This window comes from Petaurus breviceps, unplaced genomic scaffold, assembly GCF_028583685.1.
Source record: "Petaurus breviceps papuanus isolate PSGF00001 unplaced genomic scaffold, PetGlider_PUasm1.0 76, whole genome shotgun sequence".
NCBI classification, from domain to species: domain Eukaryota; kingdom Metazoa; phylum Chordata; class Mammalia; order Diprotodontia; family Petauridae; genus Petaurus; species Petaurus breviceps.
In genome coordinates this window covers 63658005-63678671 of record NW_027186473.1, presented here as the reverse complement: position 1 = coordinate 63678671, position 20667 = coordinate 63658005, and the positions used below count along the sequence as shown (strand labels likewise).

Here is a 20667-nt window from a genome sequence, read left to right as displayed (position 1 = left end):
AGAAGATAAAATGAGCATTTTTGATAATATAAAATAGAAAAGCTTTTAAACAAATACATTAAATGGTAATAGTTAACTGGGAAAAAAAATGTTTACAACAAGTTTCTCTGATAAAGAATCCATATCCAAGGTACATAAGGAACTCATTTAAATATATAAGAGAAAAAGCTATTCCCCAATAGATAAATGGGCAAAGGAAATTAACAATGTAAAACAAATTATTAATCTACATCAGTGAGGGGAGCTTCCACACCACAATTCCTTGTATTGATGAGATCATTGACTCAGACCATGTTATCTTTACCACCATCCCTCCTCCCCCCTCCAAAAAAATGTGAATGGTTTAAAAGAAACTGAAGGGATGAATTTTTCCATTTGAATTATTAGGAAAGGTTTCATGGAAGATATGGTACCTCTGCTTTGAGTTTTTTTTTTTAAAGGGTAGGGTTTTAAGAGTCAGTTTAGGGTAATAAATTTTGGGCAAAAGATCCAATGTGAGCAAAAACCCAGAAGCTGCACTCATAAATTATTTTTTCTTATTTTAAACTACATGTTACTGATCTTTTTTTTTTCAATGCCTGTTTCCTACTATGTCCGTCCTATAAAGTTTTCTCTTATAACAAAGATTTTGAGAGAGAGCAAACCAAATCAGCACACAAAAATTAGTCTTTCAATGTATTTCAATCCAAATGAATTTTATAGCCATATGAATTAAGAAAGCACAGCAATGCAGCTTACGATAAATACTACACTTTGAGCTGTGGCAATCTTGCAAATGGTTTTCAAAAAAAAAAATTCAATTTACATTTCCTACATTTGTCATTGTTGCCCTTTAGCCATCCCCACTTCCTTTTACTTCTCTCCAGAGCAAAAATCTACACACAAGAAAACAAATATCCGCTACAAGGAAATAACAACAGAGTTCCTTTATCTGCCTCTTTTAAAACCAAGCCAAACACAAAACTCCTTATGATTCTCATTTGGTTGTAAGCATATGCTTCAGTGTTCATTTGGAAGACATGATGACAGTATCACTGTTTAGAATGTAGTTCCCCTTTGACTTATAAACATTGATATAGTATTTAAATGTGTGATTTGCAACAGTTCACATGTGCATTGCATGAAATTCAATATTTTTCTGATGAAACATATCCAAATGCAATGTCTACCACATTCAGTGTTGAAAAAGATCTAAAGGAACTGCCCACATAGCTATGCACTGAAAACTTGAGAAGTTCACATTCATATAGACATTTTCTTCTGAATAATTTCAAAATATTTGCATACAAGATATTCTGCTAAATTTCTAAGATATCCTTAGAAAGTAGGGAAAATGAAAACATCCTAATGGACGGTAGGTTTATTGAGGATATATGACTGTCACTAATTGGTCAAGTGCATGTTAATGTTAAATCTATAACCCACAGTTATGTAACTTACACTGGAAGCATAATGTCACTTATCAGGGTTTTAGTTTTCCTGAATATAAAGAGGTTGGACTAGATTATTTTAGCTTATGTTATGTTTCATATTATGTTATATTAAATATTATAATATATGATGTCTTTCCAAGCCTTTACATTTGGGGATTCTTGGATCTTCTAGATTTCATACTATTGTTCTACCCATTCCACTCTGCTATTTAAGCAATTTCAAGAAACCTATCAATAATTTTCCATATCATGCACTGTTATATATTTACAAAAGAAGGGTATGAAACCCAGAGAAAAACTCCACAGACAAAAATAGTCAACTAACTAGAAAAATATTTTTCAATTAAGAAAAATTAAAAGCAGACCTTTCTAGTTCACTTGTCTGAACCAGAGCTGGTATCATTACTAATAGGCAAAGTTATGTGTGGAATGTATATGGTTTTACAGCCATATGATGTAACACATTCCACTACTAAAGGAATAATCATACCCCAAGAGATAGATTTAAATCCTCACTTGACCATTAACTGGCATAATTTATTTTTTTCTTCACTACATCTTCTGTGGCTATCCTGTCAAGAAAAAGATAGCTAGTTTCTTTTTTTTTTTTTAAGCAATCAGGGTTAAGTAATTTGCTGAAGGTTACACAGCCAGTTTTTTCTGGGTGTGGTGCTGAGTATCTGAGCCCAGATTTGATCCAGGTCATCCCGACACTGGAGCCGGTGCTCTTACTCGCTGAGCCACCTGGCCGCCCCTAAGCAATTGGGGTTAAGTAACTTGCTCAAGGTTACACGGCCAGGTGTTTTTGGGTGGGTGCTAAGTGTCTGAGCACGGCATTCGATCTCCAGGTCTTCTCAACACTGGAGCCAATGCTCTTACTCGCTGTGCTACCTGGCCGTCCCACTAGTTTCTTTTTAAAAGGGACATAGAAAAGCATATATTCAATATCTAATTAAATTATAGTTTTCTATATGTAGGAGTTTTTCCCCAAAAGGGGTATTTTTTTAATTAAGGATGTCCTTTGTAATCCTGTCCAGAAAATGAGAACAAACAGCCATCCTTCTTTCTAAAATGTAGGTGAAGTTTCATTCTGTGACAGCCTCTCCTTCATATGGATAACAGATAAGGTTATCCTGGGAAGGAAGGTATGTTAATGTAAGAGCAAAAGATTTCTATATTATCAATAGTTTCTCTACAAAGAAAGAACTTCAATTGTAATATTTGGGGCAGGGCACAATGTGCTCATATTTAGTCACCACAGGAATTATGGGCTCTGAAGGAGAGAGAACAGAGGGAGGAAAAGATGTTCTAACATCTCTATACTCAACATCATAGGTAACTATATGATTTGGCTATAAATGAGCTGGAGTCAGTTTAACTCCATGACCCTATTATCTATCAAAGTATACCAACAAGGAAGGCAGTCTAGTAGTAGTAAATGGGGGAAGAGGTCCAAGAAATAACATGTTCCAGGCCAAAATGGTTAGTATCCTGGAATTGGTTGTTTTGTTTTGTTTGTTTTTTGGAGGGCAATTGGGGATAAGTGACTTGCCCAATGTCACATGGTTAGTAAGTATGTCAAGTGTCTGAGGCTGGATTTGAACTCAAATCCTCCTGACTCCAGGGCCAGTGCTCTATTCACTGTGCCACCTAGTCGCCCCTAGTCCTGGAATATTTAAGTTCCTTTCCTTACATAACATTTCTTCATTTTAACATTTTTGTTGCTAAATTTCTCAACACTTAAGGCTTTTATGTGAGTACAATCAATATACAATTTGCTGGAATTCCTGATGGGTATTTGAGAAGAAAACATTCAAGCTTTCACAAAGGATGCTGCAAAGGAGATTACATATTTGCAATGACACAATTGACTTAAAGGTAAAGTTATTGTATAAGATCTCACCATGCTTACTGTTTATTAACTACTGAACCACACACACATTTGATTTGGGGATTTAAATGCTGAATTAAAATTCTCATCCAACAAGGTGTCTCTCATATATAAGTAGAAATAATACAAGGTCTACAGGATGATAGATTTATAGGTAGAAATGACCTTAGAGACCAATGAACTACTCATTTTGCATAAAGAAACTGAGGTACAGAGGTTAACTATCATGCTTAGGATTACATAATTAAGTATGAGTCAAGAATTTAACCCAGGTCTTCCTGTCTCCAAATCCAGTACCATATACACTATGCCTTGTTCCCTCTTCATTTTTCAAAGATATAGTAACTGATAAACAAAACTATTGACCTTTTCATTAATAGCATTGACCTAGGAATAAAACAGGGAAATATGTTCATCAAAGATGGGACAGTCATGTAGTTAGAACAAGGACGAATTAACATATTGCCCATGTGCTCTATACAATGCCAAAAAAATATGAGCAAAGTGCTTTCCTTTCCACATCCTCAGAATGTTGCTTGTTATCTATTAAAGATTAATATCTGTTGCATGAAATCTGTTAAAGGTTTGGGTGAAGACATACACAAGAGTCATATAGGTTGGGTAGGTAAATGATCTGTTGGAAGGAATATCCACTTCAATGAGATGCCAATATCCACTGAAGTATTTCTATCTTATATGTTTCTATGTGTTTGACTTGTTCCTTGAGTGACTACTTATGGATTCAGATTTTGGAGAGGAGGATAGGCTGGATTTTTAACTAACTGGGTAGTTATTTATTTATAATTTATAATACTATATAAATAGTTAATACCATATGTTATATTTTGCAAATACATTACATGAATTCAGTGATTTCTCCACAAAAATCATAAAATGTACTTTTGTAATATATTTGATTTAGGCATAAAACTTAACAAAGCTAAATCTACATACTGAAAATTACTTTGAAAAGCCTATATTTTAAGTCACCTTTCAAAGAGCTAAAAGCATTTGCATTTAATAAATCATAAGCTATAATATACTAATGAATGTCTTATTTCTTGAAGTTTATTATATTTGTCTCTTATTACTATCTAACAGATGGAATTGTGACTAGGAGAGACTTAAAGACAAATAGTGATGCTGCCCATATCATTACTGAGTTAATTGGTTTATAATTGTTTGAAAACAGGGTGTGTGTGCACTACTGTAAGTGTGGTGCTGCTTGTCATTTTAATAGTATCCAAGAATGAAGATAAAGAATAGAATGTTACACAACACTCATGAATGTCTTCTTCCTTTATACTCCAGGAATTGTTGGAACCTGTTTGGAAATATTTTCTTTTTTATGCCTTGTCTACCTCATCTGTGTGCTCTTACATCATCCGTGGCTCAAAGGAGAAAACTGTCATGAACTAGAATCATCTACTAGAAGGGGGGGAAGCTGAATTATAGGCCTTTAATGTCACTTCCAAAAATAGTAAAAGGCTGTCTATTGATCATTTTTACCTATGCCACAGAAGAAAACCTTCACTCTACAAATTCCACGATGGAAAGTTTATTCACTTACTGCTTTCTGTAAGGAATTGTAAATGCTTTCTACTCTCGTTATTCTTCACTCATCCATGTCAAATTATAATTATGTCATATTCGAATTAAATATAATCCAAACAATATGTTTTCTTGTGCAGGCACTCCCCATAATCCCCAGATGCAGGAGAAAGTCTTGAAGCAGAAGTCAAAAGACCTTGATTATATTCCTAAACCTGATAATAAAAAGACCAAGACTCAGTTTAAAAAGGAAATTGATAAACTATAGAAAATCTAGAGAGGGGCCAAGAGGATGGTAAGTAACCTTCAGTCTATTTTGTATAAGAACTAGTTGAAATGATTTGCTACATATATTTGGAGAAAAGAAGGTTTGGGAAGAACATGAAAGCTATTTTCAAATATTTAAATTGCTGTTATGTGAAAAGGGGATTATATTTCTTCCCTTTGCCCCACTGAGGCAGAGCCAAGAAGTTGTAGAGGAGTAAATTTAGGCTTGCTAATAGAGGAAAAGGTTCTAACAATTAAAGTTGAACAAAATTGATATGGGCTGCCTCAAGAAGTGGTGGACCCTCCTTGGAAATCTTCAAGCAAAAGCTGCCTGATAACTAGTTAGGTATGTTATGGTGGGAATTCCTTTCCTGTAAGAGTTCAACTGGATAGTTCCTGAGATCCTTCCCAACTCTGAAAATCTGGAATTCTATAGGACTTAAATATCTTGCATGTCAGTTTTGTCATGTATAAAATTGGGGGGGGGTAATAAAACTTGTCCCTTTTTGTCTTGCTATAGAAATTATGTGGAATTACATGAAAGAATAAACAATGAAAAACAGCATCAAAGGATTCTAAAGAACACTGACTGGAGTCAGGAATAAGTAACTCACTTTGTAAATGGTTAATTATTTCTCTCTAACATCATCCCTCAAAATCTGTTTTCTTCTCTCTTAATTGAGGATGTTGAATTAGGGTACGTTTCAGAGCATTCTATTCCCTCATATAAACAGTGTGGTCCAACAGAAGCAAAGTACTGTAAATTTATTATACAGTATTAGTTTTAGTCAAAGAGAATTTATTTCAAACTACAAAAGCACAAAATTGTGTATTTTCTATAAGCAAGAAAATTCAATATTTCCATCACTTTTACAACATGATGTATGTGGGGATGTCGAAAGTCTATTTGTTCTAATATTTCAGTCCAATTTACAATGAATACATAAGGGTGAAATTTAAAAGGAAATTATACAAAAGGGTAATAAACCTTAGAATTAAAGATCTATACAGGATTATACACAAAATAGTATTGTCAGCAAAATATTGTTAACAAAACAACATCAAATAATAGGATTACTGTGAGTTTACCTGTAATATAAACTATAAATGCTTTTATTGTTTAATTTACTATTGCATGTTTTTCTGCCCCTTTTAGATACCAGCCATTTTATATGAAGCTGTTTGGTGCTCCACATGGCAAGAAAATTATTTCTTCTAAAGAAAAATAAATAAATTATTTAAGGTCAGGATGCAAAATATTGCCCAATGCACAAGTGAATAGTTTTATGCCTGGAAGTAGAAAATTTACTTTGGTATAATTTTTAAAAACTTTAAAATAAATAGTTTTCAAATGGAAAATGAGAGATTTGGTGCAGAAAATTAACTATGGCTTAAATATAAAGGCTTAAATCACTTTGCATAGGATGTAAGATGCCTCTTTTGCATGTGACCTGTCTAATGGTTCAAAGGATAAGGAAAAAAAAATGTGTTCATTAAAAATTAATAAATATAAATATGAAGAAAATTTGTTTTTAAAGACAGCCTATGGAAGAGGATTGCTTTGAAATTGTGGGGAGGGGGATTCACTAAGAGTATTGACCCTTTAGCTGCTTTATATTTAATTGCTCTAAGATATATAACTGTAAAACTAACACAATTAAAAAAAACATTTAAGTGTCTAGAGATGAAATAATGAAAAGAACTGTGAATTTCATAGCAAAAAAAAAAAAATTGATGCTTTTCCTCATACACATTCATTCATTATAAAAGACCTTGATATAAGCCATTGAAAGCTTAGTGAAGAAGTTGAAGAAACCTGGCTAGATTAGTCAAGCTCAGGAAAGAGAGGAGAATTTCAGCAGGGGGCATACATAAAAAGGGATCTATCATTCTGAATGAAGCCAGACCAGACAGCGACTTCATCAATTTCAGCCGTGAGATGCCTATCTAGGTGAAGAGATAAAAGAAAAAAAGCTCATGGTCATTCAGAGATAGATACATAATTTGAAATGGAGCCTCTCAAAAGTTCTCAATGATTTCTGCTCCCATTTTTAGGGTCTGAGAGAGAAAAGTAAAAAGAGGAAAGGTTTTACAACTTTGTTCCTGTAAGCAGGGGTATTGAGGTGTAATTTGACTGTTCATAATCCTGTTGAGTGAATTACTATCTGAAGTTTTTTCCTTGGTTCTATACATACATGCATACGTATGTGTAAAAACACAAATACATGTGTGTATATGTATGTGTATGCATAGACATATATATGCGTATACACATGTGCATACACACATGTATACACATATGCATATATATCTCCCAAAGAGACAAGTGGACAAGCTTAAAGGGAACTGCTATCAAAAAGAAGAGGCAACATTTTCTCGGTATCCTTTTAAGGGCAATTAATTAATGAAACAGTTTATCAGCACAAGAGAAGATGATACGTCTAGGAGGAGAACAATGAAGATCAGAAGGGAGGAATTCAGCAGAGAAGTGACTTCATGTGGTATTGCAAATGTACCAATGACATTAAAGAAGACCTAACATCAGGAATACCTGAGTTCAAATCCAGCCTCAGACACTAGTTCAAGGCATTTACCTCCTGTTTGCCTGTTTCCTTATGTCTAAAAAGAGGATAATAATAGCCCTACCAAAGTTTTATGAGTTAGCCCCAAGTACATGGAATTTCCTCAGCTGTGTGTTTTCTGCCAAGTTTATGTAAATATATGCTCCCTCCACCCCCACCCCAACCCCAATGTGATATTATTTCTTTTGCCTGTATACCTCTGATATTATATCTTTTGCCCTATTAAGTAAATAGTTGCGGTCAGGAGCTAAATGTGTTATGATTGCAAGTATAAATGGAAATATACTAGTTGCAGTTTAAGAGCAAAAGTTGTACATAGGAGGAATGGTTGTTTTTGTGACTCTGGGAGAGTTTGAGTGTAGTTACATAATATTGGTCCTTCTTTAGGAACTATACCTTCTAGTATGAGGGCAGTTGGAAAAAAAAACAAGTCAGTTCACCAGGTGATTAGGCATCTACACCTTTGTGAGAGTAATGGCACTTTAGAGTGTGGGTAACGATAACTCAAAACATGTATGTATCTACATTATATATAGCTGAGAGAGAGAGAGAGAGAGAGAGAGAGAGATTAGAATAGGAAATTTGTCAAAAAGGCTTTCTCTTTCTACGTCATGTCAACAGCAACAAAATGGAAGACTAAACATTTTCTCTCATCTCTACAACCTCTCAAACCTGTACAAAGCAGAAACTATGTACCAAAAAATAAAGCAACTTCAACTATCTCCATGGTCTAGGATATCCTGAATAATAATAATTTTTAAATGGTTTAAAAAACTTTCCTCCTGTTAAACATATCACAAAAATGCCAGCACATTTTGAGTTCTAGTACTTACAGAGTGCACAACAATCAGAAAAAGGTGATACAAAGGATTCCCAGCCTATTTCTTTTTAAGAGCAGTCTCTATTAGAGTTTTAAAAGAAACAGTTTTCCATACATGAGTTCCACTCTCTCTATTACAAGTCTTAAAGCAGCACATGTTGTGAGATAGTTGTATATTGTTCGCTCAATTGCCAAGGATTTCATATAAAGATTATATTACCTCATTTGGACATTTTATTGAATCAGACAGGTATGGTAGGCCATTGCAAATAGGAAAAAGTAGAGAGATTTGGGAAGCCACAATTTTCTACATGCCATAACAAAAAAAAAAGTCGTCATTTATATAATCTACAACTTACCTGCATCTAAAAATTAGAGAATCTGGAGATGGAAAGGACCTCAAAAAAAACAGATTCTAGTTAAGCTGTGCCTGAACAAAAATGCCTTCTATAACATTCAACGGGTGTTCGTATAGTCTTTTCTTGAATATTTCAGTAATTTTTAGGGAACTCACTCCACTTTTAGATAGCTCTAATTCCTTATATCAAGCCAATGCTCCTTGTTCTTCTCTCTGAGAAGTCAAGCAGAATAACTTCAACTCTTTTCCAGGTGACAAGCCTTCACTAATTTTAAGATAGCTAGCATGATGCTTCTATGTCTTTACCTTTCCAGGCTAACCCACCTCAGTTCCTTCAATGCCTTCTTATATGTCATGACCTCTGTACTGTGAGAACAAGGCCTTAAAATTTATTAAACATATCAATTCCATATCAGTTCAATAAACATTGAATTGCCATGTGCTATGCTCAGCATTGGGCTCTTAGTGCTCACTTAAAAGTAAGTCAGTCAATATGGATTTATGTAGCACTTACTATATACCACATACCATGCTAGCATCAAAACATTTCTGCTGTAACTGGTGATTGTAGTCATCTATTATGTAATTTCTCATCTGTAAGATTTATGTGGTTCAGAAGCAAAGAAAATCGCCTCCATTGCTAAACATTTCACTCTATTGGTATTCACAGAATACCAATCAAAGGGAAGAAAATCATAGTTTATTAAAAAAAATCAAAATGTTATAAGATCTTAAGTGCCAAAGTTAGAAAATCAAATAAAAGATGTAATCTCCTTTGGAATGTATTCTTTCTATACAATTTTTGAATGGGGTAAGGATGACAGTTTGTGGTATGCCACACTTGAAATCACTCAGTGACTCAAGACCATATCACAGGATACAACATTTTATATGTCACACAAATCTTTACACTACCATTGGTAATCTTTCAATTTAAAATTAGAGCCATTTTATGAAGCCCCAGATTCTTCATAAGCAATATCAAACAAGTCCTATACTGTGAACACAGGAGAAATCTCTGTGCATAGTTGGGAAGAAGACCAGTAATATTAAAAATAAAGACAAAAAATTTCCCAATGCAGGGGGTAATCAATAAATAAGATTAAGTACAAAGGAACCTCATCTAGAATAATAAAGGGAATTTTTTGTGTTATAGGTACATTTAAAATTATATTTGCTATAAACATAATCAAGAGTGAGGACAAAGCTAAGAATTCATGAGCAATTATTACAGACCTGACCACATTTTTAATTAAAATTTTAATAATAACCATTTTAGAATGATATAGAAAGTTCTTCTAATTTGCAGTTATTCCATTATAAAAATGAGAATAAAATAGATCATTAGAAGATAATAAGTATGTCTGACACTAAAATATGAGGAAATACTGATACAAAATATTGTTTTGATTTTAGAAAAAATAACTAAAATTCCATGTGGAAGGTGAAATTTCATACCAAGTACATATTAATATTTATTCTAGAAGACTACTACAAGAGTTTTACCTTCTACCTACTCTTACATGGAAGTAAGTATATTAATTTAGTGTGCCTTAAAACATTATGTTCTCTTGAATTCTGATAGAACCATGCATTTCAGGTAAGTTGTCTTCAGTTCAAGTGATTTCTATCTGTGTTTTTCAGATAGTACATGGAGTTTACTGTAGGTGAGCTTAGTCAATTCTGCTAACAAACAGGTTTTTCACATTGATCAAGACCAGTCCAACAACCAAAGTTCTTCTTGAATAGCTTCAATAATCTGTAGAAATAGAACAGAATGTAAATATTTGTTTCCTTGCTATGGGATCAAAGAACAGCACTAAAAGAAATAATTATTTTTTATTTGTATAATTAACTTTTCATTATCCATCAACACACTATCTATCCCTAGGGAACTTGTTTGTCTTGAGTTCCTTAATTCTTTCTCTAATGTAGTCTGCCTGGGTCCATCACTGCAGCAGAAAATGAAAGAGGATTTAGCTGACGTATTCTATCACATCTTAACTGGGCTGGGCTTCTGGGGGGGATTCTTTTTTTGTCGTTGTTCTAAAAGCAAAAACCCTTGATCACTCTCTTATGTCCTCTTTACCTAATAGTGATGTTGGATGCTATGCAGAAGGCAAACTTTGACATACAAAAGACAGCTGCACTCAGAAACATGCTTCTTGGTGCATGATGTTGACAGTCCTTCTGTCTTTCCAGAAAATGCAAATAAGAATAAGAAAAAAATAGTTTTTGATCTTCCTAGTTTGGGCCTAAATTTAAATTTTATTATTTTATCAGAAGTCATATTAAATCATAGTAAAACACAAAGGTTAATCTTAAAATCTGAATTTTAATTATTTGGCAGTTGTCTACTACTTGAGGAGCAACATGGAATAGTAGACAGAGGACAAGGCTTTGGAGGCATGACAAATATCTAAATTCAAATCCTAACACTTACTGACTATGTGCTTATGGGAAAGTCATTGAAACTCTTGATGCTCCAGGGAATTTTCTAAGACTATAAACTATAGTCAAGCTACCTATTTGCATCAGTAAAGGGAGATTACATACACAAAGTTTTCAACATTATGAAAATCTTAGAGCTATACTTCTTCCACTTCCATGCACACATATAATAAACATGCACATACATATGCACAAAATACATATGAGCAAATATGTACACATACATGTATACATATATGTATGTGTTTGCATATATACAGATGGGTTTCATATACACAGTGTGTATGTACAATGAAACAGATATATGAACACCATCTGTGTGTATAAATGTATGTATATATTTATTTAGAGCTAACTGCACAACTGTCCTCTAGCAGTCAAGAGATGATTTAAGTTTGAAAATTATATAGTTTTGCTCAACTGATTGACACTACAAGTTAATATTTTTCCTCTGATCATGATATTTATGGTTACTGATAATGATTTTACCTTCTTGACATGGTTAATGTACTGGCCATAACAATTACTCCAGTTAGGAAGAGTATTATGACACCAAATGTCATCTTTATTCTCAAGACTCTTAGATCCTATGAACTGAAAAAAAAAAGAAAAGAAAAACTATCAGCATATACAAATGAATTATATACCATTTCAACAGAAATCTTTCATCACAATTTCAATTAGAGGCTTCTAGTTAACTCACCTTTATCTCTTCTGAAGATCCTGAAGAGTATCTTCAGTATTATTTCCTGAAAGACTGAGGCAAATGGAACATGCATTCTATGCTTCACTTCTGGTTTGGGAATTTCTTTGTTGCTCTTTCACATTCTTTGTGTGTGTGTGTGTGTGTGTGTGTGTGTGTGTGTGTGTGTATGTGTGTGTGTGTGTATGTGTGTGGGTGTGTGTTTGTGTGTGTGTGAGCACACTAGACGAGAGAAAAGGGAGCAGGAGTCATCTGTCATGAAATTTCAGGAAATACTTAAGGATGGAATAATAACACCTCGTAGAAATATTGAGAAAGTGTGGTAGCAAAAAAAGTACTTTGGGAATTTAGAGTCAGAATATGTTGATTTCAATCCCAGACTTGCCACTTGTTACAAAAATAAGATGCTGGGCAAGCAATATAACCTTGCTAAGCCTCAGTTTGTTTATGTGTACAATGGGGGTTGGATTAACTGTGGGTCCTATTTAGGAGTTCATGCCAAAATTTTCTTTAAGTAGTAAATAACTGAAGAATTTAATGAGTATTGTATTAAATTAGCATAGGCATCCACAGCATATTTTGTTAGTGGTGGTGCTGATGGTGGTGGTGCTGGCAGCAGTATTGGAAAGGGTGTGAAGAATAATGTAGGGAACCACTGTAGATGGAAGAATTGAGATTGAATGCTGTTTCAGACACTTATGTGACCCTGGACAAGGCATTTAACTTTTCTCAGTATTAGTTTCCTCATTAGTAAGAGGAAGATAATAATAGCACCTACCTTGTCAAGTTATTATGGAAATCAAATCATAAAACACATCCAAAACATTCTGCAAACCTTAAAGCAGTATGTAAATATTATTGTTACTATTATCATTATCCTATAATCTTATCAATAAACTAAATACTGTATCCTTATGAGAAGAGCGGAAGTTGAATTTGGATTTCTATATTAGGAAATCAGATTCAACATGAATATCTTTAAGCAAGTTGGTAGATGTTTATATGACATCTATTAAAAGGAGTGTGTGACATACAATGTCATTTCTTAGCAACAATATTTTTAGGAATAATATATATTTTATATAAATGCATACTATGTTGAAGAAATCTAGATAATTATATGGTATCAGAAAGAGTAGAAATTTAAGTGACTGAATAAAACAAATCAATTAAATATTCCACTATTTAAGTTGCCATGATTTGAGATGTGCTAAATCTGACATACCCTTTGACAGATCCAGGATTTTATCAGTATAGGTATTTCTATTATAATATTTGAATAATCTTTTTATTCTTTCCATCTTGCCCAACTTTTTCTCCAAATATTCTAAGAAATATTCATCCAACTACCTAAAGGGCAAGGGCATCCTCTGATTTTTAAAATATCTCCAAGGTATTAATATAGTATTTGAACTGTTTATCCATGGTTTTTCATTCTTATATGATGAGTTCATGCATATGTGTGTATTTATGCATGTGAATGTGTACATCATATATGTATGTATATGTGTGTATATACAGATATATAGATAAAACATATACATATATATATTCAAAAATGCATTTTATGCTTACTCTTGTAAACGAGTCATTTTTGGTAAAATGCTAGAGCATACCCTTTGAATTCCTTAAAATTTTGATCCTTCTAGAACTATAACATTTCATGATCTTAATCTATATAACAAAGTAATGAGAGAATGTTGGTATTGAAGAGATTAGTTTTCTGGCTAATATGAAAATAAGCTTTCACATGTATAATTGATATTCTATTGCTTGTCTTCTTGGTGCATAGAGAAGGATCTGGATGGAGGGAGAGTTTGGAACTGGTCATTTTTTAAAATGAATGTTAAAAATAAATAAACATTTTTTAATAAAAAAATAGAGATAGAGTTTTGTAACAATGCTTTGTTAATACCCAAAGGGAGAATAGTCTATTTTAAGGTATTATATTTTAGATTGTTGAAAGCATTGGTAAACTGTGTGGTCTCAAAAAAAAAATACATGGTAATCAATTAGCAGACTGAAAAACTCAGCTCTCTATACCATTTCAATTAAGACTAAATTATTGAACAGATGTTCAAGGCAAATGGCAAAGGAATTTAAATAACAACACAGAGGAGGCTGTTATAGAGTTTAGCAATATAGCTGAATTAATATGCCTGGTATGCCACTTGTTCCATTGACAGGTATATTTCAATACAAAGAATCCCACAAGGCCTCTGCAGTTGAGATTAACACTTGCTTAGTTTGATGTGGAATCCTCAGGCATGTGAATGTTTGTTTTCAAGAATGCATATGTATCCATCTTTCCTTCAAGATGAGCCACAAAGGTCAAACTGGTTCAATTCATCCAACATATTCAATTACAGAGTTAAATCAATGTGTTACTGTCGTCCTAAATAGCACTCCTGAAATATGATTCCATATTTATGACATTCATTTAGATATTCTGATGAACCTGAATTTGAATAATTTTTTAATAATTTATTTACAAAAATAATTCTGTACATCAATGATATGCAAAGTAGAAGTGGTACACTTACTTTAGGTAGTTAAAAATAAATTTCACAGTCTTTTACAAGTTCTATTCTCCACCTTGCTACATTATAGAAATCACTACCTTCAAGTTAACCAGTGACATACAGTACCACAGGAAAAAAATATATATGTGAAAGTTGGATTCAGAGTGGCTTAGTTCAAACCCTAGGCCTTCCATTTGCTGCTTGTGTGACCTTGAGCAAGTCTATGGATCACTATGGACTTCAGTCTGCTCATCTGTAAAGTGAGAGAGTTTGATTCAATGGTGTAGGCTCCCTTCTAGTTCTAAAATTGATGATGTATATGGGAAACTAACTTATTTCGTGTATAAAATTTGACATTAAAAAGTTATCTTCATTAAAACCTCAATTCAGGTACCATAGTTTTCTTCAATACTTTCCCAGTCCCTGAATATCATGCGCACACACACACACACACACACACACACACACACACACATGCACACACATGCACACCTCTTTAAATTTTCTTAGAGCTCTTCACACTTCTCCCACTATTTTGCATATATGTGTTAAGGCATACTAAGGAGTCCCCTGAACTTTGGTTGACATATGCCATATACCTATTAGACTTATTATAAAGTCACTACAGGTAGAGACTACATCATTTTTCACCTTGGTATTCCCAGCATCTAGTAGGGTGCATTACACATAGCAAATTCTTAATAAATACTTTTTAAATTTAATTGAACTGAATCTATGGATATTAAATAGCAAGAAATAGTTGTTCCACAATCCAGAAAATAGAAATCACATAGGAGGAGACCTACATATTGTCATCAAGATATCAGGTAATCAATGTGATTTAAAAGCAGAAATTCTATACAATTCTTTTTTTTTTTCCTTAATTAGATTCCACATTTAACATAAAACAACAAAAGCTGAAGTGGAGCCAATATGACAGAGTAGAGGAAGCACTACCAACCTCTATAAACATTCCCCTCCAAACAACTTAAAAACAATGCCTCAAATCAAATCCTGGAGCAGCAGAGCCAAGAAAAGGTTGGGTAAAACATGCTTCTACCCAAAACAACCTAGAAGTTCTGAAGTAGAAGCCCCTAAAACAAGGGTGAGGACTGGCCAAGAGTCCATGTGGAGGAAATACCCGTGGTGGCCATACAATCAGCAGCAACTTTGGGAGATCTCCAGCTTGAGACAGTAAGGGGATCAGACTAAGAGTGAGGAAATGATTAGTAAGGCCCATTGTGCCAGCACTGGGAACAAACCAGATGCTGCTAAGTAACTCCATTCTCTAGACCTACTTCCTGGTCAGAGTTCAAAGAGAGAGGAACATTTTTGGTCAGGAGGGAAAAAGATACCTGAGGGCAATATTGCTTCCAGTGCCAAGGGAGCAGGGGCCCTTCTTAGGTAAGGACCAGAGTGTAGACCTAAAGCCAGAAACCACACCTCTCCTCAGAACACACCACCTTAGAAGTACCAAAAATTTCCCAAACCCCAGAACTAGCACTGAAAACAGCAGTGAAAAAAAAATTCTGAAGCTTGGGGTACAGTGCCACCCAACCCCTGTAATAGAGGCCAACTTAAACATAAAGTTCAAAGTGAAGAAATAGGCTAGAAAATGAGCAAAGAACAACAACAAAAGAACTTAATTACAAAATCTATAAAGGAGACAGGGAAGATCAAGACACAATCCCAGAAAACAATGATTTTATTAAAAGACCTACTAGCAAAGCTTCAAATAAAAATTTACACAGGACAGAAGTCCAACAAAAAATCCTAGAAGAGCTAAAAATTGTTTTGAAAATGAAATAAGAGTGGTAGAGGAAAAAATAAAGAGCAAAGGAAGAAAATTACAAAAAGATAATTAACAACTTAGTAAAAGAGGAACCAAAAAATAATAAAGAAAATAACACCTTAAAATAGCATGGTCAAAATAGAAAAAAAAAGTACAAAAGCTCATTAAAATAACAATAATAATTATTTTACAAACTTATGATTAAGCAAACAGAAGTGAACAAGGCATCACAAAATAATAAAACAAAATCAAAGAATGAAAAAAAAATAGAAGAAAATGTGAAATACCTCATGAGGAAAACAACTAACCTGGAAAATAGATTGAAAAGAGATAACTTGGGGAGGCTAGGTGGCCCAGTGAATAGAGCACTGGCCCTGGAATCTGGAGGACCTGAGTTCAAATCCATTCTCAGACACTTAACACAAAAACTAGCCATGTGATCTTGGGCAAGTCAACCACAATTGCCCTGCAAAAAGCACAAAAAAAAAAGAGAGAGAAAGAGAGAGATATAACTTGAGAATTACTGGGCTTCTTAAAAGCCATGATCAAAGAACACTTTGAAAACCACATTTCAAGAAATTATCAAGGAAAACTGCCCTGATATCCTCAAACCAAAGGGTAAAATACACATTGAAAGAATCAAGCTATCACCATATGAAAGAGATCCTAAAATCAAAACTTCTGGGAACATAGCCAAATTCCACTGTTGCCAGGTCAAGGAGAAAGTATTTCAAGCAGCCAGAAGAAAACTATTTAAATATTGTCGAGCCACATAAGATTTAGCAGCTACCACATTAAAATAATAGAGCGTTTGAAAGGCAAAGAAACTAGGATTACAACCAAAAACAACCTACTCAGCAAAACAGAATGTAATCCTTCAAGGGAAAAATGGATATTTAATGAAATAGAAGACTTCAAATGTTCAAGAAGAAAAGACCAAAGCATAATAGAAAATTTGACTTTCAAATACAAGACTTAAAAGATGAAGGAAAAGGTAAACATTAAAGAGAAATCATAAGGGACCCAATAAGGTTAAAACAACAAAAGTATCCAAGTTTTAATTTCAATTGTCTTTTGCTTCACTGTGTTGTAGAGATGATCCTGGCTTTCTGAAATGTAACCAGGACAATGGAAACTGATATTTCTTTCTTTCTTTCTTTCTTTAAAGCAATTGGGGTTAAGTAACTTGCTCAAGATTACACGGCCAGTTATTTTGTGTGGGTGCTAAGTGTCTGAGGCTGGAACCAATCCCGGGCCTTCACTCTTACTCACTGCATCATGTGGCCGCCCCAGAAACTGATATTTCTGACCAGGATAGAAAAGCTTTAATTATGAACTCAAAGATAGAAAATACATGTCATCTGTGGCAAATTGGTTTAGACCTAGCTTGGTTTGGATGAGCCAACCAGATTGGTCTTTAATTTGTAGTCTGGACAAAGGTCTTAAATTTGTAGTCTGTATACTTTTTAAAAATATATATTGAGATTACTGTTATTCAATTTAACTGATTTCCTTGTGTTCCAATAAAACTGATAATCCTTTGTATTTTATCTTATACATTTAAAAACATTGTTCTTGAAAGGGTTCAAAGGTTTCACCAGACTGTCAAAAGGGTCCATAACATAAACAAAAATGATGAATTTTTCAACCATAGAAACTTCCAAGACAGTCTGTTGAGAAGTAGAGTTGCAATTAGTGTCAGTGAAAAAGAAAACATACCAACACAATGATAAATATTTGAAGTATTAATTGTCATTCTCACAATATAACTTATTGATATTTGGATTAATCCACACTGTACTTGAGTACATCAGGCAGACAGTAAGAAGAGGAAGTTAAATTCAAGTCAATGCATGCTGATATTTTACAGCAAATCTCTTAGAAATCTGGCACAGGACACTATCTGTAATAAATTTTTGTAATTTTATGTGCTTTTCAGGTACTCTTAGTATCCCTATGGTACTTAATGAGAGAAATTAAGAATCACAGTCAAAATATTGTGACAATTTACCTATTAACAAGGGTATATTATAATTCATTTAGAAGAGAAGAGAAAATATTTTTTCAATACAGATACTCAATATATTATTGCAAAAAAAAAAGGAAATAGCATTAACTCCACTTATTAAGCAGAACAATTCAACTTCTGGGAGTCAAGATGGCAGAGTAAGCAGTAAGTGGCTCTCAACCTCCTTATAGACCTTGAAAAATGCAGATAATATTGCCCCAGGAAAAATCCTGGAATATTGCAGAAAGCAGAAAGATGGGGTAGAGCAGTCTTTTACTTTGGGAGGCTAGGGGGAATAACGGGGTAAGATCCCTCTTCTTGTGCCTGGAGGGGACCACTATAGGACAGAGGGCTCCCATCAAGCCAGTGGCAAGCCTCACCTCCGTGGAGCAGCAGAAGCTTCAGACACCCATGATGGAGGAGCAGGCAAGTGCCAAGACCAGACACACACTAGATACGACCACCAGCTCCAGCTCAGCACCAGGTAAACTACTAGACCACTACAATTTCCAGCTTCCAGCACCTGAGGCCCCAGCACACAAAACCAGTAAACAGGCCCCTAGTCCCCAGCACAAGAAGTCTGGGACAGTTCCCCCTGGCCCCCAAAAGCAGAGATCTAATTTAAAAGACAGAAAAAAGGAAACCAACATCAGCAAAAAAACAACTAAGAAAAACAATGACCCCACGGAAGTATCTTGGTGAGAGGGAATATAAAAACACAAATTCAGGGAGGACAATATTGTCAATATACCCACATCCAAAAACTCAAAGGGGAATATGAACTGGTTCCAATCCCAAAAAGTCTTCTTCAAAGATCTCAAGAAGGATTTTACAAGTAAAATGAGAGAGGTAGAAGAAAATTTGAACAATTCCTTTAAAAACACAATTGAGAAAATGGAAAAAAAAAAAGTACACTGAAGAAAACAACTCCTTAAAAAGTAGAATTACCCAAATGGAAAAGAAAATACAAAAGCTAACTGAAGAAAACAATTGGTTAAAAATTAAAAGTTGGCAAGTGGAAGCTAATAAGTCTATGAGACATCAAGAATCAGTCAAAGTCAAAAGAATGAAAAAAATGGAAGAAAATGTAAAATACCTCATTTGAAAAATAATTGACCTGGAAAATAGATCCAGGAGAGATAATTTAAGAATTATTGGTCTATCTGAAAGTCATGACCAAAAAAAGAGCCTGGACAGCATCTTTCAAGAAATCATCAAGAAAACTGCCCTGAGGTCCTAGAATCAGAGGGTAAAATAGTCATCAATAGCATCTACCAATCACCTCCTGAAAGAGATCCAAAATTGCAAACACCAAGGAATATTATAATCAAATTCCAGAATTATTAGATAAAGGAGAAGATACTGCAAGCAGCCAGGAAGAAACAATTCAAACATCATGGGACCACCGTCAGGATTATGCAAGACCTTGCAGCTTCCACATTAAAATATCAGAGGGCTTGGAATCTGATATTCCATAAGGCAAAGAAGCTTGGATAACAACCAAGGATCAGGGGCAGCTAGGTGGCACAGTGAGTAAGAACACTGGCCCTGGAGTCAGGAGGACCCGGGATCAGCAATGGCCTCAGATACTTAACACCCACCCAAAATAACTGGCCGTGTAACCTTGGGCAAGTTACTTAACCCTAATTGCTTTAAACAACAACAACAACAACAACCAAGGATCAACTACCCAGCAAAACTGAGAATAAACTTTGAGGGTATGAGATAGACATTTGGTGAAATAGGGTACTTTTAGACTTTCCTGATGAAAACACCGGAACTCAAAGGAAAATTTGATTTTCAAATATAAGACTTAAGAGAGGCATAAAGGTAAACAGGAAAGGGAAAAAAGAAAACAATGTTATTTAATAAGGGCAAACTGTTTACATCCCTACATAGGAAGATGATTAAGCAAAACAAGTGGTAGAAATAGAAACATTGTATGTGCCCTTTCCATTATACCTGCTGCATCTATGGCAAAGCCAATATAAGAAAGCAGCCTATCTTTACAATAGTGGTTAAAAACAAAACAAAGCAAAGAAAAACCTTCTGTCTCTGTCTCTGTCTGTCTGTCTGTCTCTCTCTGTGTGTGTGTCTCTGTGTGTCGCTCTCTGTGTGTGTCTCTCTCTGTCTCTGTCTCTCTCTTTCTCTGTCTCTCTCTGTCTCTCTCTGTCTCTGTCTCTCTCTCTCTGTCTCTGTCTCTCTGTCTGTCTCTCTCTCTGTCTGTCTCTCTCTCTCTCTGTCTCTCTCTCTCTCTCTCTCTCTCTCTCTCTCTCTCTCTCTCTCTCT

At 34.4% G+C, this 20667-nt stretch overlaps 1 protein-coding gene and 2 long non-coding RNA genes across 5 annotated transcripts in view; 1 reads left to right on the top strand and 2 right to left on the bottom strand.

Moving 5' to 3' along the window:
* Positions 1-6505, top strand: part of LOC138175198 (uncharacterized) — a 29129-nt gene extending 22624 nt beyond the window's left edge. Inside the window, exons 2-4 of one of the 2 annotated variants that reach the window (XR_011171922.1) lie at positions 5016-5170; positions 5663-5839; positions 6299-6505. This is a non-coding gene — a long non-coding RNA (uncharacterized lncRNA). The remainder of the gene's footprint in view (positions 1-5015; positions 5171-5662; positions 5840-6298) is intronic. The other variant, XR_011171923.1, reaches the window with a different exon arrangement.
* GLRB (glycine receptor beta) overlaps positions 1-20667 on the bottom strand; it is a 109476-nt gene that overhangs the window by 77589 nt on the left and 11220 nt on the right. The window lies entirely within an intron of this gene.
* LOC138175199 (uncharacterized) lies at positions 7460-19410 on the bottom strand. Its single transcript, XR_011171924.1, has 3 exons — positions 16679-19410; positions 11843-11947; positions 7460-10661 (listed from the first exon to the last, which is right to left on the bottom strand). It is a non-coding gene; the product is annotated as an uncharacterized lncRNA (long non-coding RNA).